Raw genomic sequence first — 19,796 nt, forward strand, 5'->3', positions numbered from 1 at the left:
GCCCCTGACAGCACCCACGTGTCGTAGATGGACCAGCATGGCATGCAGGTGGCGGATAGCAACTGCAAACAATACCCCTCCCCCTACGTGCAGACGGAATGCAATGCAACTAAGAACACCACACATGGGTGGGCGCGACATCAAAGAACAACTCATGACTCAATGGCCCAGCTGATTAACACGCTACCGTGCCACATGGGGCGACATGCAGGATGACGTGCCCGGCTGCCTGGTGAGTTGTCTGTGTCATGCCAGTGCATTGGTGGCATGAGGTGGGTGACTGCATGAACCAACTGGGCGGAAATGATTAAGCCATTGTACGATATTCACCCCACCAACCAACCCGCCACAGAACCAGTGCAACGGCACATGAGTACAGAGTCCCACATCGATGTAGTAAGGCACTCACAATACACTACATTTCCACCATCTGACAAGGCCAAATCCCACTACACATGCACCAACCACTGGCAGCCACCACAACCGTATGCGCATATAGGACGACACACTGCACCACATGGGAGACACATCCCTGGGAGTGGATTGAACTGAGGGCAGCAGGGATACCCCACCATCACGTCACCGGCATGGCACACCCATAGGAGTGTTGGAATTCACTATAGTATGGATCAGAGCAGGATGATGACCATGAGCCACTGACTACATCCATCACACACAAATACGAATCCACACAGTACACAGCACCACATGGATCGAACATCAGGACTGCTGCATGCATCAACAAAGCCTGTACCACGAGATGACCATGCCATTAATTGTACGTGGGCCATCTTGTAGACGCACCCCCCACAGCATTCCATTGAATTGGACACAAATTGGGGCCATGAATGGGCGAAATGCATCCATGGACATGTGCGTGTGGCCATCAGTGAAACCCTGCCATGTCAGCCAAGTTCAGTTCTCCACCATGAAAGTTCAAACACTCACCTCAATTGGCTAGACATGCAGGTGTTGGTGGCTGCCCCTTGACACCATGGCACATGACCCCTGTCAGTAACCCACAGAACAGGCCCAAGCTACACCAAATCACTGGCCATACCCGTGCATGCGTGTAGATGAGGCAGTCACCTGGCTTGCGTAAGGCACATATGAGTTAGCGAAGCTGGACTGGTGTAATGGGCCATACAAAGAGCGGACAAGATGTCCAGAACACAAGTCAGCAGAGGGTGGCATGACATGGGCACACAGAGCACTGGATGTGTGTATACTTGTAGACCATGCACTGTCAGTCGTCATCATACACATGCTCAATGATGAATGTCCACAACTGTTCAACTTTGCAACACCAATAGTGTATTGTGAAGAAGGAAATATTGTGAACATTAACTGCAGCCTCCCCCCAACTGCACAACAAATCATCACCCCCCTCCCCTCCAACTGCACAATGAACCCTCAACCCTCCTCCCCCCCCAACTGCACAACGAACCTTCAACCCCCATTCCCCCCGCCCCTCCAACTCCACAGCACTGGTCCCATGTAGGACTTAAAGGCCACATGTGGCAGCAATTACTATTGTTCCTTGCTCCCCTGGCCTGGGGAGGGGGGGCATGTCCCTGCGCCGCATTGAACGCCGAGTGTGCCTTGCTGGGCTGCCTTGTGTGGCCTCACTGGATGCGGCCGTGTCTGCCTGCTCTGGCTGGGTATTCGAATGGCTTGCCTCAAGGGCATTGGCTATGCGGCCAAGGATGTGGCACAGACAGGTTGTGCTGTCAGAGTGTCACACAACCGGACGGTGCAGTCGGTGAGTGTCTGCCGCATTTCCCTTAGTCCATCATGCCATTCAACGCGGGCCTGCCGGTTGTCCTCCATAAACTCCGTTATGAGGTCTGATTCACCGACGTGTGCCGAATGATGGGAAACCATCGGTGAAACCACTTGCCCCTGCATACTCGGCTGAGGGCTGCACCGGTGGACTTGGGACATCATCATCATACACCTGCAGGTCGATTGGAGGACTACAGACATGTGTTGGTACATCTCCACAGTCACTACATGAGGCCAGGGGTACGATGCAGGGCTCCGGGGTGTGGACTGTGTGTTGGTCCTCCTCCTCGGATGCCCCACAGATGGGTGACAGGCTGTCTGCATATTCGTCAGGGCCAGTGGCAGCAGCCTCCCCAGAGATGCTCGACTGCGCCTATGTTGGGGATGGCATTGTGGTAGGCGCCAATGCTGGAATGGGTTGTGGTGGGGCAGCATCCAGTGGCCTTTCCGGAGCCGGGGGGCTGTTGTTTTTGGTGCAGGGATTTGCCTGACCCTGCCACTACCCCTGGAGGTGCTTGGCTGGCTTGGTTGTGGGTCGGCGCTGTCATGGTCAGTGCCTGTGGGGGTAGAAGAGAGGGACAACAGGAGTGATTGTAAGATGTCCTTTTTGCATACATGGCTGCATTCACATTTCAGTCGATCCCAGTTTGTGGACTTTTGGGTGTAGCTACGGCAGTGGTACATGTGCTTGAGTGTCATGTACACATGTTTGGGAGTGACTCATCGTGGCCTGGTTATGTGCAATTTGGCTGGCACAATGCCGAGCCGGCTGCACAGTGTGCATGATGGGATGTGCAAGTTAATGCACTATGGTTGATGTGCGTTATGTACTCGCACTTGGCCCTTGATTGCGTGGCACTTGCCTCTGCATTAGTTGGATGGGGGATGGGTTGGATGGGGGGAGGGCAACACGAGAAGGTGCCTTCAATGGCCCTTGGGGCAGTTTGAATCGTGCAATGGACATTGGCAGTGTACACTGTGAACACTCACCTCCTTCGGCAGAAGTCGTTGCCCCGCACTCCATGTTCCCCACGCCCTCGATCGATTCTGTGCCAATCAGAGCCGCACACGTCTCCTCCCACGGCTCTAGTTGCACAGGGGTACTTGGTCCGCCTCCCGTCTGCATGGCCTGGCTCCGGTTGCTGGAGAGGAGGGCCCGCACCCGCAGGTCATCCCACCACTTGCCGCAGTCCCTGGCGGTGCGGGGGGTGTTTCCTATGGCGCTCACCCTCTGGGCGAGTTCAGCCCAGATCTTTTTGCGGAGGATAGACTCCCTCCGCATGTTGCTGCTGAAAACGACATCTGCATGCTCAGCCAGGTAGTCTACCATGGCATGGAGTTCCTCTGGGCTGAATCTCCTCTTGCGGATGCGGTCCGCTGCCTTCTTTGGTGCTTTCGACATGTTGGTAGTCGTGTGGTCCTTTTCCAATGTCTGATTTGCTCCAAAGGGTGCTGGCGGATGAGGATGGCAATGGATTGTGTTTTTAAAGATGGCCGCTGCTCTCCTTCCCGTTCCTGTGCGATGACATAATTTCCGGTTCCTTTTTTTCGGTGACCGTAATTTACGGTATCCATAATTTACGGTCACCGTTATGTACTGGCGCTAGTCTTTCAAGGCGGTGTTGCTATTTACGTGTCGCAGCATGCCGGTAGGGGGGTTTGCGGGTCGTTTAGCGGCAGGCCGCTCTGTACTTTTCTGGCATGGCGAAAAGCGCATGTCCGCGAGGTCGAAATGGGCCGCAATTAGCGGTCTGACGCCAGGGCGGTGTTGTACTTTACGCCATGCCGGAAAATACCAGTTCTTACCTCCGATCTCGGAATGAGGGCCACAGTCTGTTAAGATTGTTTCCCTGAATACAGAGGGGCTCAATTCTCCTTTTAAGAGTAACACGTTACTTCATCGCCTTGCTCACTTCAATCCCGATGTGGTTCTTTTGCAGGAAACCCATCTGAAGTAATCTGATGAATGGCGTCTGACCTCTCGTAGATTTCCTTGTCAATTCTATGCTACTGGAGGTACTAAGCAAAGGGGTGTAGCAATATTGCTGAATGCGAAAACGCCATTTGTCCAAAAACAGGTGATTGCAGACAAGAAGAGGTGATATGTTGGGTTGTCAGTGGTTTTTGGGGGATCCCCATTGCCTTCTTTTCCATCCATGGCCACAATGAATGTTCCTTTTTTAACTGCCTCTTTCAGACAATAGCTCAGTTTTCAGAGGTGTCCGGTCAAATGTTCGAAAACAAAGGGTCGAATGATCTTTTGATCGAAAGTAAAAGGATCGAAAAAAAGGATTGAATCTTTATTTATTTATTTATTTATATATTTAGTTTGGAGTGTAAAAAACGTTTTTTTATAAAAAGAAAACAGGGGGTTTGGGGGAACCCCCCCATAAAAAAATATAATAATTTCCAGCTTTTTTTTCGGTCCTTTGACTGTCGAGAAAAAGGCATTCGAGCCTTTTGTTTTCGAAACTTTGACTGGGAACCGTTTTCAGAGGGTGAATATTTTAAGGGCGATTTCAATGCCGTGATGGATCTGGTAAGGAATCGCAACTAGCCAGTCTCCTCCGCATGAATCCATTCAGCAGCTTCTCTCTCCCATGGCTTCGGGATATGGGCTTGGAGGATTCTTGGCATCATTTACATTAATGGGATAGGAATTATACATTTTATTCTCGCGTGCAAGGCTGTCATTCCAGGATTGATATGTTTTTCTCCCCCCTCTCCACATAGGATACTGTCCTTGAGGGAGTAAAGCTCACTCAGATCATGATTTGCTTACACTTGTGGTATCAATGATATACTGTTGCGAGACCCTCTCATTGTAGAGAAGGTGAGACCATATTATTCAATATTTCCAGCTTAATGATGGGAGTTTCCCTGGGTTCGTTATGGGAAGCATGTAAAACTGTGATCAGGGGTGAGTTTATTAGTCTGTCCGCTGCACATCGCAAGTTACTGCACCCGCAAATCTCCACTCTTGAGGCGCGGGTTCAAGCTCTGGAACAGAAACACAAGCTTATGGGCGCACGAAGGACCTACCAGCAGTTGAGAAACATTAAAGAGGAACTGGAGACTCTGCTGACCGGGGAGGCGGCCACGTCTCTTTTACACACTAAACTGTTTTACTGTTCAAAGAGTAATAAGGATAATAGAGTCTTGGCGTGAAAATTGTGCAGTCTTCAATCTAGGAATTACATTAGGTGTCTCGGGACTCCCAGGGGTGAACTCCACTCCGACGAGGGTGCTGAAGATGAACATTCTCACCGATTATTATACCTCCCTTTTTCAGGCTGAGAATATAGATGCTCAGCAACAACAGCGATACTTACGACCCTTGTCTCTTCCCGTACTTACAGAGGAAGATAGGCAACAACTTGAGTGCCTGATCGAGGAGGAGTAAGTTGTAAAGGGTATCCGGGCACTTCCTTTGGACAAATTACTGGGCCCGGACGTGTTCTCCATAGCTTTCAATAAGAAATTTGCAGTCAGTGCTGCCATTCATACAATTTAGTAACAGCTTTTCGGTGACCGGCTCAGTGACCTCTCCTATGGCGGGTTATCACCTCACCTTTTTTGCTTAAACCCAGAAAGGACCCACAAGACTGCTCTGCGAATTGTCCTATAGCTTTCTTGAATTATGACGCACACATTTATTCCATGGTCTTAGCCTGCCGCCTTGCCCCTCTGCTTCCTAAACTGGTGGGACCGGACCAATCCTGGCTCATCCTTGACCGCCAGGCCCAGGACAAAACTCTGAGAGTGATAAATGCAGTGGATTGGTGCAATAAGAATTAAGTCTTTATGGCTCTTTTAACGCTTGATGCAATTAAAGCCTTCAATAGCATTAGTTGGTCCAATTTAGCTGCAGTGTTGAGAGCTTTTGGTGTTGGCCCCAATTTCATTAAACATATTTTTGCAAATTTCGCTTGCCCATTGGCAACCATTAAGATGAAGTGTACACTCTCTGTCCCGATCCCAATTTATCGAGGTACACGTCAAGGTTATCCCTTATCCCCACTTCTTTTTGCCTTAGCCATTGAGCCCCTGGCCACAAGTGTGAGGAGTAACTCTTTAATTGCTGGAGTAAATATTGGTGAACTAAACACAAATTGGGCCTCTATGCTGACAATATAATTTTTATGATGGCCAATCCTACGTCCACTCTGCCCGTGATTACTAGGGAACTGAATGCGTTCCGAGAGGTCTCTGGGCATGCTATTAATTTTTCTAAATCGGCTGTTTATAATTTCTCAATGCCCAGAGCGGATTTCCACCTCTTACAAGGCGTTTATCCATTTAGACGGGAGTAAGATAAGCTTAAATAGTTGGGAATCTATCTTATTCGCTCAAAAGCTACCCTCTCTCAGCATAACTATCCAGCTCTCTTTCGGAATCTTTACCATGATCTGGAGCGATGGAAGCGTACCGAGATATCCTGGCTCGGTAGATGCACCGCCATTAAAATGAACATACTCCCTCGATTACAGCTTTTTTTGGCCCTTCCAGTACTGCTCCCTTCTAGCACTCTCAAAACCTTGCAATCTAAGCTTTGGGACTTTATCTGTAAGGGGAACCCCCCCTGCCCTAGAGTGTCTAGAAGAGTCCTTACTCTTTCAAAACAGCTGGGAGTCGTGGTGGTGCCTGATATACATCAGTACCTGTTGGCAGCACAAATATTGGTTATACTCAATTTCTCTGATGCCCAACTGCCTAAGCGCTGGGTGGAGTTTGAGTAGGCGGGTGTCTGCATTCTCTTGGCTTCACTACCCTGGCTCTTGATCAAATGCCGGCCTCCAAGGCACTCTCGGCTATCTTACACTCTGACCAAGTTAACCCATTGAGACAGGATGAATCGTAAATAACGCCTCACCATCTATCCTTCACTGCTGATGCTGGTCTTCCATAATCCTCTGTTCACTCCTGGTATGATTGGTAGAGATTTCCCTCACTGCCAGGAAGGAGGAACCCCTCTTAGAGGTAGGGCTTGTTAGGATTTTCTCCAACTCCCCTGGCATTTTTTGTTTTTAATAAAGCCTTTGCCAATCTACATGCCACCCTTGTGTCCACTTCTTACTCCTAGACCCCCACAGTGGAAAAAAAGGAACTAAGGTCACAGGCCCAGCACCTCTATATATACTGGCCTTGATGTTATGTCTGGTGCGTGGCTGCACAGTGTCCTCGGGCAGAGTCACCCTGCACACCCTGGCAGAGGGAAGGTTTCCCGAAGAGCAGCTGCGCTGGGAAGATAGATATGTTATTGTGCATTTGTATAGCGCCTTATATACCATTGGTATGATCTCAAAGCACTGTGGACTGAACACCCTTGGGGTCCGTAGTCAAGGCCAGTGGAGAGATTAGGATGGTAAACAGTGCTTGGGTGCACTCAGTATATGTGAAGCCAGCGTGGTGTATAACTGCATTCTGATGGTAGGCGTGGTGCAGTAGCTGTGTGAGGTCAGTAGAATGTGTGCAGCTGGCAGTGGTGGAGCTTGTGTATGATATGTGTGCAGCTAGGCCAATTATTTGTGGGGTATAGCTGCATACTAAAGACTGTTGAGGTGTTCATGGTGGTGAGTGGGTATGTGCAGCTAGGCGAATTGATCGAGGGGTATAGCTGCATTCTATTGGCTGCTGGTGTAGAGGAAAGAGTGAGCATATTGGTATGTGTGAGTTTCTATGCAGATTGTTTGGAGTCACCTGTTTCTGAGTTCCTGCCAATGTTCGCTGAACTGACTGTCGATTCTAGAGGAGCATTGGTCCTCAGAGATTCTCTGTGAGATTTCTCGCCTGCTTCAGAGCATCTTCCCATGAGGTGAGACAGTTAGTCTGTTTCAGAAGTTCGGTTAAAAGTGCTGGTGGGTCAATTTTCTGGGTCCCCGGTATTTGATTGTGCCAGGTGGGTGGGTATTCCCGTCATAGTTTAAGGTTTGAATTTGTAGAACTGTATCACATTATTGTCCCTTCTGGAAGCTGCAAGTGCTTGAGAGCTCCTTGGATCGGAGGGCGTAGTGCATATCTACAGGGACTGGGGCAAGTCTACCCAAGCATGGTCGATACTGTGTCCCGCGTGAGGGAGTTATTTCATTAGTTCTTAAGCAGATCATGGTAATCTGGAATGATCAAGACCAGCATGGATGCCCGAAGCATGATTTCATCTGGCTCAGTTGTAATGTTTGAGCATAAGTGCTAGTAAGTTCCAGAATTGTAGTTCTGTGCATCGATTTCCAGATGAGTAAGACAGACATAGGTTACCAAGAGCAGGCACAATCATATTGTTTGGGACATAAGTGCAATAGCGCTCTGGGTTTGTGTGTTCTGCACCTTGATTAGTAAGATTAACAGAGGTTGGCATCTCTTGGACTGATACGTAGTGTATACTCGGAGGAAGATAATGATCAAGCTCAATGATCAAAGACAATGAATACGTAGGAGGTAGGCGTCCATTCGAAAATAGCCTTATAGACCACTTTTCCAGCCATCATTGCTTTAGAATTATATCAAGTTAACTTCAATGTCAGAATTAGTCTGTAATAAACAACAGTATAGTTCCGACATCAGAAGAAATGGAAAATAATTTTGCTAGAGGCCCCAGACATCATAGGAAGCCTGCAATTACATTGGGTTAAATCCTGTTTCACATATTTTGCGCGAATGTCGCTGAACGGTGCAACATTGACTTTTAAGCAGAAAGCAATGGTTGAGACACACATTCACAAGGGGTGATGTGTGGAATGAAAAACTAGGTTACCACTCTGCAACTATTAATTAGGACAACATGCTAAATTCAGCAACTTGGCACTTAGCACTATGGCAGTTGGGAAGTGAACTCTTGCTACTCTGCCTACCCTATTATGGAAGAGTGCTCAGAGAGCCAAACAGAGGACAATTATTTAACAAAATCACGGATTTGCATTGCGTACATTCTCAACGTGTCTCTTTTTATAACCCGGGTCCTTCTTGTAAAATGTTCAATAGGGAACATGAACTGAACTTGTTGTGAATTTCATTAGCAGCATATCTGGAAAAAATGTATTAAACGTGTAACTGCGTTTCCTCACCAGCAAATAACTGAACAAGCTAATAGCTGTGTCACTTTTACGATAACTTGTGTGGCTCCACTGACAGCCCCTTATGCCCGAGGCAAATTTTATTGGCAGGTGTTTTAAATAACTATGGGTTTTCTCTTCCTATTGTGTGTCATTGGTCATGTATCAATGGCACTTTGGTACTACTAAAAAGTAGTAGTACTAGGGCTAGACATTTAAATAGCACCTTTTCCTGATGTTACGGTCCCAACACTCTTGTGGTGGAAACGCCCTCGGAGAATGAAGTCCAGGTATGGGAACATTCTTAAAAGGCTTAGAATGTGTGTGTGCATTTGGCCACGATTGGGGATTTGATGGGCTGGCTAGGCTCCAGTAACCAAACCCACAGTTCAGGCAGATGGGTCAGTGCTGAGGGGGGTCACAAGTGTGCGTGAGTGCAAGAGATTCATGTGTCCAGCTAGACCGAAATGTGTCATAGGTTGTAGCTGCATGCTAATGTGTCTGGGTGGATAGCCGTGCCTGCGGCAGATGCCCACCAAAGTGGTGCATTTCTACATATCTAGAGCTCAGGTGGAGCTTTATCTTTGCTGTTGCTGTGTCATCAGAACACCCGTGGGTAAAAAAACAGCTACCCTCATAGACTCTTCTAGGCACTATGGACAAGCTACCCTCAAGTCTACTAAGCACAATGGACTGGCTGTCCTAGTACATCTTCTAGACGTGAAAAGCTGACTACCATAGGATCTAGGATAATCTTCTCTAAACACAATAGACAGGTTACCTTTATCTTCCATGTTCTATAAACACTACCAGCAGGCATCTACTAGATGTTATATCAGGGGTACCTGACCTGACAGCTAGGGTCACACCTTCCTACCCCTGTGAAGGCATCACAAAATAGACACCAACAACTGAATGAAGTTTAGGCTACAAACTTTAATTTCAAATAAAAAGAAGGCTGGAAGAAGACCTAACTTGCCCTATGCTAAGGTTGGATTTCTCTACCTAAATGAAACTGATAGTCTGTGTCAGGTATTCCAAAGCAAATGTCTGTGTGTCCAAAACCTTTACTTACCCTCAAATCTATTTGTATACAATGTGTAAGGATGTCAGCATCAAACGAAAAGAGTTCAAAATAAAAGTTCTGAGCTTTTCCAGTTCTAAAGTGGAAAAAGGGGTTCTCCATACCCGAAGGTTCAAACTGTTCTTGTTTCAAAAAGAGGGTTTCCCTTCCCCATGCTTTCAAATCTTTCAATGATTAACAATAACACAATCCCTTGGGATCAATTCCTCAATTGCAGTTCAGTTGGATTTGCTTCCTTTATTCAATCAAAACCATCACAAAGTGGGTATAACTTGGATAGATTGTTTGGTCTGGGCGCAATTGTTTGACAACACGGACCACCCATTACAGGTCACGCAACCGACACACCTTACTTGCATCTGTTTAATAAATATGTTGCCACAGTTTTAGCTTCACAGTAGGGCTTGGCTTAATCTTCTTTCAAGTACCCTTGAAGCTTTATCAACACTTATTTACTTATTTGGTCATTAGTCATTGGTTTAGCAGCTTTCACTTGACAAATCAACATAGGTTTCCCAGTGCACTCTCCTGATAGGAAACTCAATTACTGTTACAGTTGCTTTGCACAGTCTATTATAAGCTTCGCAGTACACTCTTCTGCTAGGAAATGTATTCTCTGTTCAGGATTTTTGATGATCACGCCTGGCGCCCTTTCCCCAGGTTTCTCTTGCATACAAGCTTTGTTATGATTATCTTTCTTTAACACAATTATTTTTGGTTCTTGGCAAAGCTTGCTTTCTTTCTTTCACACAATTATTCTTGGCTCTTAGCAATGCTTACTTATTTAACTCTGGGCAATGCTTGCTTTCATGGCTTCTCATAATGTTCAATACTTTGTCACAATTGTTTCGCTTATATTCAATTCAGATATTCAGTTCAATGTCGTTTGCACTAAGCCGGCCATCCACTGTATCCTGGGCCCCCTTTTCACCCAGGCGGACTCACTGGCCTCCTCACGGTCTGCTTTCCACTTGTTGCGGCTTCCCAGAGACTCATCTCCGCTTGCGGGCTGCTTGCGCTGGTTCCCTCAGTCATACAGCATCTTCCACGGCTTCCCCGCTTCCCCACTGCTTACAGTTGAGCTATGGTACACTGCAGTCCGCGGGCCTACACCTGTGTGCGTTAGGGAGTCTCTCCAACGATCCCGATACCTTCGCTTTATGCCGCACTGCTTCCTCAGACTGTCAACGAGCCCCTCCCGCTCGCTGCACTAGACAATGCTCTCTACACTTGCCAGCGTCTTGGGAAGGTGCCTTCTTGCTGCCACAGCTTCTGGCCTGGAACTCTCCTCTGTGCTCTTCTGTGGGCTTCTTTCCATGCCTCTTCCGGGGATTCTCCTCAAGCCTCTCACCTGAGCCATTTTTAAAGTTCCTGGCTACATGATTACAACAACTAGACCACTCATGTTTCTTCTACCAGTCTGTCTTCTGTGTTAATGGTGGCCTCCTCACCCGAGTACCTAAGTGGTATTCGTGTGAGTAGGGATTTACAAAGAGAATGTATTGCTCTGGTGTGCCTCTTCCTCGTCCCAGTACCTTACTGATATTCACTGGCAGATGATTTATGGAAAGAACAGGCAAGGGACTGATAATAGCCTATAACGGGTTGGGGAATGTTGGGTTCATTAGAAAAGGGAAATGTGGGATACCGGGTCGCACCCAAGGGTGCCTCGTCCCCATTCCCCAAGTCTCCTCCACCCAGGTGATCCTCCCTTGCATATCCACCCTAAGGGACTGGATCCGATAGCGACGGCCTTTCCCTGGCCCCCTTGGAGGAGGATATATTGGGGAAAGAAGTGAGGACGCCCTCAGATTACTCACACCCCAAACAATCAATTTAAGTAATACATTTCCTACCCCAAAGTACAGCTAGGGTCACACATTTCATACCCCCAACCATTCAAGTGCAAGACATTTTTTCTACCCCCAAAATACAGTTAAGTGCAACACACAGATAACTCCCAATAAATCTATCGGGCTATCTAGGGGATAAAGCAGGTAATCTACACAGTGGTATAATATGATGATGGTAATGTACAAGTGGCAGGGTTTTAATTGAGCACATTAATGGCTGTGTTCATTCCCTTTACTCTACTCTGGTTAATGTGTTCTCTTCTGATTGCATATCTTTCATTCTAATCCTTTCAAGTAACAACCTATGCTCTTGCAAGTGAGTCGGTGCACGATGATGATTTGTATTTATATTGCATGTATCCAATGGAACCAAGCAGAGTCTTGAACCTAGGCAAATTTTTTGTTTTTTTTTACTGTTTTTCCCAGTCTCCTCAAAGCAGTAAAAGGTTGAAGTTTACAAGAACAAGTATGTTTTTATTTATTTTTAAATTAAAAGGTTCAAGCAAGACATGTTCTGAAGATCAGCAGGCAATGCATTACACATGTCAGGTTCCCATTTAGTCTACAAGCTAGGAAATGTTCTTGGCAGCTAAGGGCAGGTGTGAAAAGCACTAAGCATGTTAGATTCGAAAAATGTTGTTATGTAATATTACCAAGTCAAAATCCAATCTTCCTTAATTTGCACACTGTAGGAGACGGAGTGATCCCAGTTCAAGATGGACACTGCCATTCTTAGAGCGTATTGGATCTTCAACTTCAGTGTGGTAGTTTGGAACTTTGAAAGAGGTTCTAAACTGCCTTTTATTTAGATACTCAGTTAAGATGGTCGCAGTTCATCTAGGCTCCACAGAAAAACGAATTGAAAAGCCAAACAGAGGATAAGCAAAACCCTAGTCAAGGTCCAGAGGAAGATAAGAACAGAGTCTAAGAGAAGAGGCACAGATCTGAGCAGCTCCTGGAGACTGAGTCCTAGAGAAAGCATAGCCTGCAGAAACAACAGAAGCTAAGTGAAATTAATATTTAAAGATTAAGGTAGAACTGTTTATTTAAAGAGACTTTCATGTACTACTCTTGTTAGATAAACATCTTGTGACAGGAAGTTTGCTAAAAGCTTTTACTAGCTCTGTGGGGCATTTAATGAAGTCAATTTCAAAGTTGTGCACTTGAAACTTTGTCAGCAGACTTTGCTTAGATGAATGGAGAGAACTTGTCAGATAGTAGAGGATGACTTTAGAAGTCAGATAACTAGGCACTCCTTCAAAGATACATTTATGGATTATGCAAAGAGTCCTAAATTCAATTATTTGAGGGATGGGTAACCAATGCAACTTCCTACGGTAACAGGAAACCGATACAGATTTGGAAAGACTATGAGCCTCATTACGAGGGCGGCGGCAACCCGCGGGTTATACCGGTGGGCTGCCGCCGACCTCGAAACACAATCACCCGCCTGACTTCCTGGTGCCACCGGGACATTATAAATCCCGGCAGAGCGGGAAGTCAGGCGGGCGATTCGGTTAAGTTCTGATTTCCAGGAATGCGGACTCAGAAGCACTGGCACCGTTGGTAACGGTGACAGTGCTTCCATGACAACTCTTCCTACAAGGGCTGTTGCGTCTGGCCGGGTCAGACCTGCCGGGCGTGGCGGCGACAACAGGCAGACTTGAAGTGTGGAGGTCCGGAAACAAGGAGGCCGGTAAGCTTACCAGCACCCTTGTTTCCGGACCGCTACACTCGTAATGAGGACCGATATATCAATCTTACTGCAGCATTCTGGGCGACTTGGAGTCGGTACAGCTGATTAACTGGTGCCCTAACAAAAGAGTGCTGCAGTAATCCAATCTAGAATTAGGCATTGCCCCACAAACACAAAACGATTGGATTCAGAGATAAATGGAAGGATGGGCTTTATTTGCCTACGTTGGTAGTAAACAGATCTGACGGTCTCTGTGACATGAGCTTTACAGCTCAAATAAGCTTGCCATATGCAGCCTACATTTTTTACCTTGTAAGAAAAGGAGGTTAGGACATCAAAAATGGTTGGACATAATGTTGTGGCATGAAAGTCAGTCAATTGATTTTTTGGAGCAAGAACAATAAACTCGGTTTTTGAGGGGTTTAGTTGGAGTTTGTTTACAACCATCCAGCTTTATATAGTATTTGCACAGTCCATCATACGCTTCATGTCTTCAGATGGGGATTTCAGTCTGACAGATTTGTGTGTCGTCTGCGTAGGAGTGAAAGTTCAACCCAAACCTTACAAAGAGGTCCATAAACGGCCTGATGTAAATATTGAACAATATTGGGGAAAGGGGAGACCCCTGAGGCACCCCGCAGAGGACACAAAGATTGTCAGAGAGAAATGTTCCCAGTTTAACCGCTTGAGTCCTATCTGATAGGAAAGAGGGGAACCACCTCAATGAATAATCCGACACTTGGGCAACCTCCAGGAGCACATCGAAATCAACCATGTCAAAGGCTGCTGACAGGTCGAGCATGATTAACATACTAATTTCTCCCTCGTCAGCAGCCCTAACAATGTCAGCCCAGACAGCCACTAGGGCAGTCTTGGTACTGTGTCCTGGTCTAAGCCCGGATTGACAAGTTTCAAGGGTATAGTTCTCCTCTAGATACATCTGAAGCTGATTGGTTACAACCTTTTCCAAGATGTTCGATGGCCAAGGTAGACCAGCAATAGGGCGATAATTGGAAAGCACTTGAGGGTCTAGAGAAGGTTTCTTCAACAGGGGAGTCAGAAACGATTTCTTTAGATCTAGAGTCACCCTTCCCTGATTTAATGAAGCATTCCCTGATGTAATGTAGCATGTTCAAAGTCAATAAGAACATTTCCCAGATGTGAGATATGTTATTTTGCAAAATATTCTGGTATAGGATTATAATCTTGGTTTAAATTTCTCTGTCATGATTTCAATGTCATCTAAATCCACTGGGCTGAAAGTAGTCTTCAGCGGTAGTAAGGAGGACAGGTTTGAAGAATCAGGAATTTGAATGAGAGTGGGAGAACTTAACAATTGTGAGTCAATATTCAGCTGAATGAGACTAACTTTATTATGAAAAAATAGATTAAACTCATTTACTAGGGTGAGAGATGGCGGTATTTTAATGGAGGCACAGTATGCAGAGACTCCATTTTTGATTGTGGCAAACAATTCCTTAGACTGATTTCTTGATATGTTGATTTGTCCTTGGAGATATTCTGATTTTGCCATTGTTATTGCTTTCTTGTAAGAAGCCAATGCTACTTTGACAATTTAACAATCAGAAATGAGCCTAGTTTTGAGCAAGGTCTTCTCTTTTTTACAATAGTTTTGTTTCAGATTTGTAAGAGAATCTGAAAACCAAGAGTTACTTTTATTCTTAGTTTGTTTCTTTATTTTCAGCGGTGTGCTCATGTCACAACTTCTCTTAAAAGCCAACATATTTCTTTGATAGTACTAAACACTGTTAATGTCACGTGAAAATGGTGTTAAATCTCCAACCAGCTTTAATCCAGTAATGTTATCAAGATCTTTTTAACAGCGTGAAAAAATGGTGGACTTGGGAGGGGTTTGAAAAACTGCTTACCAGTAGGAAAAATAGAACATACAACAACGAAGTCGTCTGACCAAATCAATGCCATATTTATTTTGTGGGTTAATATTAGTCCTCTTGCCAAAAATAGGTGCAGACAATGTCCCTGCTTGTGAGAGGCAGATGCTGTGAGAAGCGTTAAGTCATGAGCCACCAAGATCACCTTAAGTCTAAGGCAATCTAGGTTATCACCCACATCGCAACATATGTTAAAATCCCCCACAATCAGCAATCTGGAACATTGTAAGGCTTCTGATCCCAGCTACATATCCAAGTTATTTATTAATGGGCCTATGGCACCTGGTAGCGCACTACCAAACGAAAGGAATCATTCGGTGAAGATGATAGGGTACAGGCGCAAACTTGGGAAAGATCATGCCAGTTCAGACAAAAGAATTGGACAAAGAAAAAACAGATTTATAAATACTAGAACTCCCCCCCCCCTCACTCGTTTATTCCGATCGCGGTTTTGCAACTTGATTTGAAAATCTGGTGGAACAAGCAGGTGAAACGGTGAGTTGGAATTTGTAGAAAACCACGCTTCTGTTATAAAGAGAAGCCCAGGTTTAATTCAGTAAAAAAGATCCTCGAGAGCCTCTGCATTACAGCAATGACGTTTATTAATGCTGCATGTATCTCAGTGCTATATTTGTAATCATTTGTCAGGTCACTAGATGGCAGTACATACCTCACGACATAACTGTCTAACATTCAAATGTTATTGAATGTACGCAGATTAAAAGAACCCTTGTGATTATTTTTCGCCAAAAGCACATCACGAGGATACATACTTAAAAAGTGAAGGGCCATTACAGGGACTAAAATAGTTAATCGTGTATTCAAAACAGAACGTAATACAGGCCAAAAAAGTAAGAACCTGTCCAGGGCCGGCCTTAGGACAGGACAGAGCAGGGCAGGCCGAGGGCCCGCCACGCCAGCTCGGGGGAGTCTTCAAGGGCATCCCTGAGCTGGTGTAGTGGGAGAAGGCGTGATAGGCGCCCTTTTGATATTAAATGCGTCGGGTGCATTTAATAACAATAGGTTACTGATGCAAACTATTGAGATGATTAACCTTCCCACTCCGACTAGGGAGCAAGGCAGTTTTCATTAGAATAGGCGCCCTATTCCAGTGATTAACTCCCTGCTCAGGTGCCAGAGTGGCGAGTTTAAATAAAATTGGCGCCAAATTTTAGCCAGACTGTCGCGCAAGACTGTCACGCTGATTATCAAACAGGCCGAACAGGCTTCACACCATGACGCAGTCCTTTTTAATACAAAGAATAAAATACACTGTTTATAAAACGTTAAGTTAAAATGAATGAATGAAGCTAAATTCCTAAACGCTAAAAAAAACTGGGAGCAACAGTGTAACAGTAAAGTAGATGATCATCCTTTACGTTACATAGTCCATCCTGACTCTGTTGGAGCAGAATTCTGGGTGATGCTGATGTTTGGCAGGAATGAGACGGGCCCATGGTACAACAGTACACGGTCTTCAATGTGTAAAGAAGGAGAATGGGTTACATAGTGGCCTCCATATTCTACGCGGACGATGCCTAAAGGTGATGTGTGACAGGGAGGTGTGAAGCTCCCTGCGCTGCTGGGAGACTGCAACCTATGCAGATGTCCTGTATGTGCCAGTGCTTGGCTGCTGAGGAGTGGATATGCAGGTGGAGGTCTCCTATGTCTAGTAACTATCACTTAAGTAATTGAAGAATAAAGGTACAGATCTTCTATCAACTATGGTGATCAGTGTGTTTTAGGACTAACACTACACAGTACTGGTTAGGACTTGTAAAAGCATTGCCATGATCATCACCAATGCAGCTTGAATCGCAAATAAGGGCTTTTATCCTATTTCAATCTATTTCAAGTGAAGTTTCTCCTACTGTTCACAGATACTAGCTGGTTAAGGAACACAATCAGCCTTGGTGCGTTTTTCAAGTGTGGTGCAAATGACATTCAGAACAGGAGCATACTGAGCATATATTTGCGGTTCCCAGTGAACCTTTTTCCAATAAGGTGTAGAGCTATAAAAAAAAGTCTCATACATTGAATATATAACTGTAAGGATGGAACCCTGGGGTTCTGCGATGCTAACATAGACTCCCAACCCTCTCCTCAGCATAATTTCCGCCACAACAGTCACCGCCGCCAGGATGGCGGTCCTTACCTGCATGGCAGGAATGCATCGTGGGATAGGATTTTGAGCAGGGATGCCAGAACTCCACCATGCTCATGAGTGCCGCAAAATCGGGGGACCCAAAGGTACATGAAGGCATAGCAGAGATACATGAAGGCCTAGCAACATCGACTTGGAAAGATGGGATGGCGACCATGACAGGTGGGGGGCCGGGCTACACAATTCAATTTAAAAGTGACAGGGCAAACCTGCCTACAACAAGAACAAGGATTGGATAACAGTGGAAATGACTCCTATAAAAGGACACGGAAATTAGGTAACAGGGTTCCCTTCCTTGTGTATTGACAGGAAGATCAGAAGACCACGCTGGACACTGGTGGGCCTATCAGGAGTAAGGGTAGAAGAAGACTGAAGAGACTACCTAACTCGAGAAGAGGCAGAGAAGAAAGGGTTATGGAAAGGCTGTGAGTGTGAAGAAACCCTGACATGGAGTAACCTGTCTCTTGCCTACTGATAATAAACATATTATCCCGCATACCTGAGTCAGCGTTGAATGTGCTTTCACTGTCCCAGCAATCTTCTATACTTGCCACAAAGTCAAGGCTGTATAACTATTTTTTTGACACTACTGGGATTCCAGTATATTCTACTGATCATTACCCAAAATCTCTCTTGCATCAGATGCAGCATGACAACAATCATTGAAAAGATGGGCTGGGCTGAGAGTTACCATGTCTTATACACGTAGATTTGCCATACATTAAATGGATGTTCCAAGTCGCCTTGGAGATCCACGGCTTTACAAAGTAATTCAACCTTTGGCCTTGTTAGGGAGAATTATCATTCTATGGCCAATTTCACTTACCTAGCGAGTCCCTCAGCAGCTTTCCTGGATTTCTGGAGATTATTTTTTCCACTTGGTAAGAGTGTGAGCTTTTCCCCCACTCTTACCTGTGTTTTGCCATGTGTATTTCATCTGTTTTTGTGATTGTGGACTCTGGAGTACACCACTTCAGTAGCCCCACACTTTTGTGTGTTACACAGCCCCTTCAGTGCAGTGACACAGGGTTGTCGTTTCGACTTCCAACCGACTCCATTTCTGGGGCTGACTACTGTCCCCCAGAAAAGGGTACAGTTGCCATTAACTTTACCTAGTCATTTAACCACAGATCCAGTACACCCCATTTTATATGGAGTGTTGGAAAGGGCTTCCATATTCTTAGCCCTTTTTATCTGTACCTCTTGGAGCATTGTTTCACTCCCTTAACATTAAACTTGGCTTGTGGCAGTGGTATCTACCCTAATTTTTCTACCGCGATTATATTACATAACGTGGTATTGTTTTAGGCTATTTTAGTAGCCTCGAACTGTAAACCCGCTAGCCCTAATACTTTTTATTTTGGCCCTGGTTGGGTTTAATCGCCATTTCTTTTTGGGTCTTTCTTTGCGCTGCAAACCAGGTTTGCCTCCTTTGTTAGCCGACCTTTGGCGGGCTTCTAACCAGAAGCCCTCCTTTGGCGTCTGGATGTCTAGGTGGGCTGCAACCCCGAGTCCCGGTCCCGGTGAATCGCTGCTGCAGTCCTGAGCTATCTACCTCTTCAACGACTAAGAGAAGATCCAGTCCGGAGTCTTCTTCCCTTGAGCTTGGTGGGATCAACCAGCTCGTCTTTTCTTCAGTCAGAGAATCCTCTCCTGGGTCGAAATCGCTGCTGTGCTATAGTGGTCCAGAAAGCCATCAGAAGAGCCCTCTCCTGATTTAAAGGAGCGCACGTTTTATTCATCGTTGTCTTTCTCGCTGCTGCTGGCATCATCCCTGGGTAGTGCAGATCACTACAGACGTTGTCCTTCTTGTCCCCATGACTGAAGCCGCAGGAACCGTAAGTCTGCAGGAACTACCAGGAATAACTGCCGTGGCACCAGCTTTTCTCCAACAGAATAGGCTAGTGTGCACACTTGGTCTTTCCCTCCGTCTCACCAGCCGGAATCGGGGTGAACCCTTTTCCTCCACGAAGATTTGTTCTTTCTTCCCTCCTTCTTATAACTTTTCCTTCCATTTGACAATCTTTACAAACTATTGGCATCTCGAACTGTTCAACGTGTGATCCTCGGCAACTGAGCATCTGCTCCACTGACACTGGCGCAGGCCTATTGACTTTGATCTGTATCTTTGAACTTGTCCTCGAGTCTCCTTGCCTTGAAAAAGTATTGCCTTTGATTTTTATTCTCTTTTCCCTTGTTTTAAATTCTTAAGCACAAAGTGAGTTTTAACTTTGTGAGCATTTCAATACGCA

At 45.8% G+C, this 19,796-nt stretch overlaps 1 protein-coding gene across 1 annotated transcript in view; it reads right to left on the reverse strand.

Moving 5' to 3' along the window:
* Positions 1-19,796, reverse strand: part of CEP78 (centrosomal protein 78) — a 1,593,497-nt gene that overhangs the window by 395,344 nt on the left and 1,178,357 nt on the right. The window lies entirely within an intron of this gene.

This window comes from Ambystoma mexicanum, chromosome 6p (assembly GCF_040938575.1).
Source record: "Ambystoma mexicanum isolate Mex_15411 chromosome 6p, UKY_AmexF1_1, whole genome shotgun sequence".
Lineage (NCBI taxonomy): Eukaryota > Metazoa > Chordata > Amphibia > Caudata > Ambystomatidae > Ambystoma > Ambystoma mexicanum.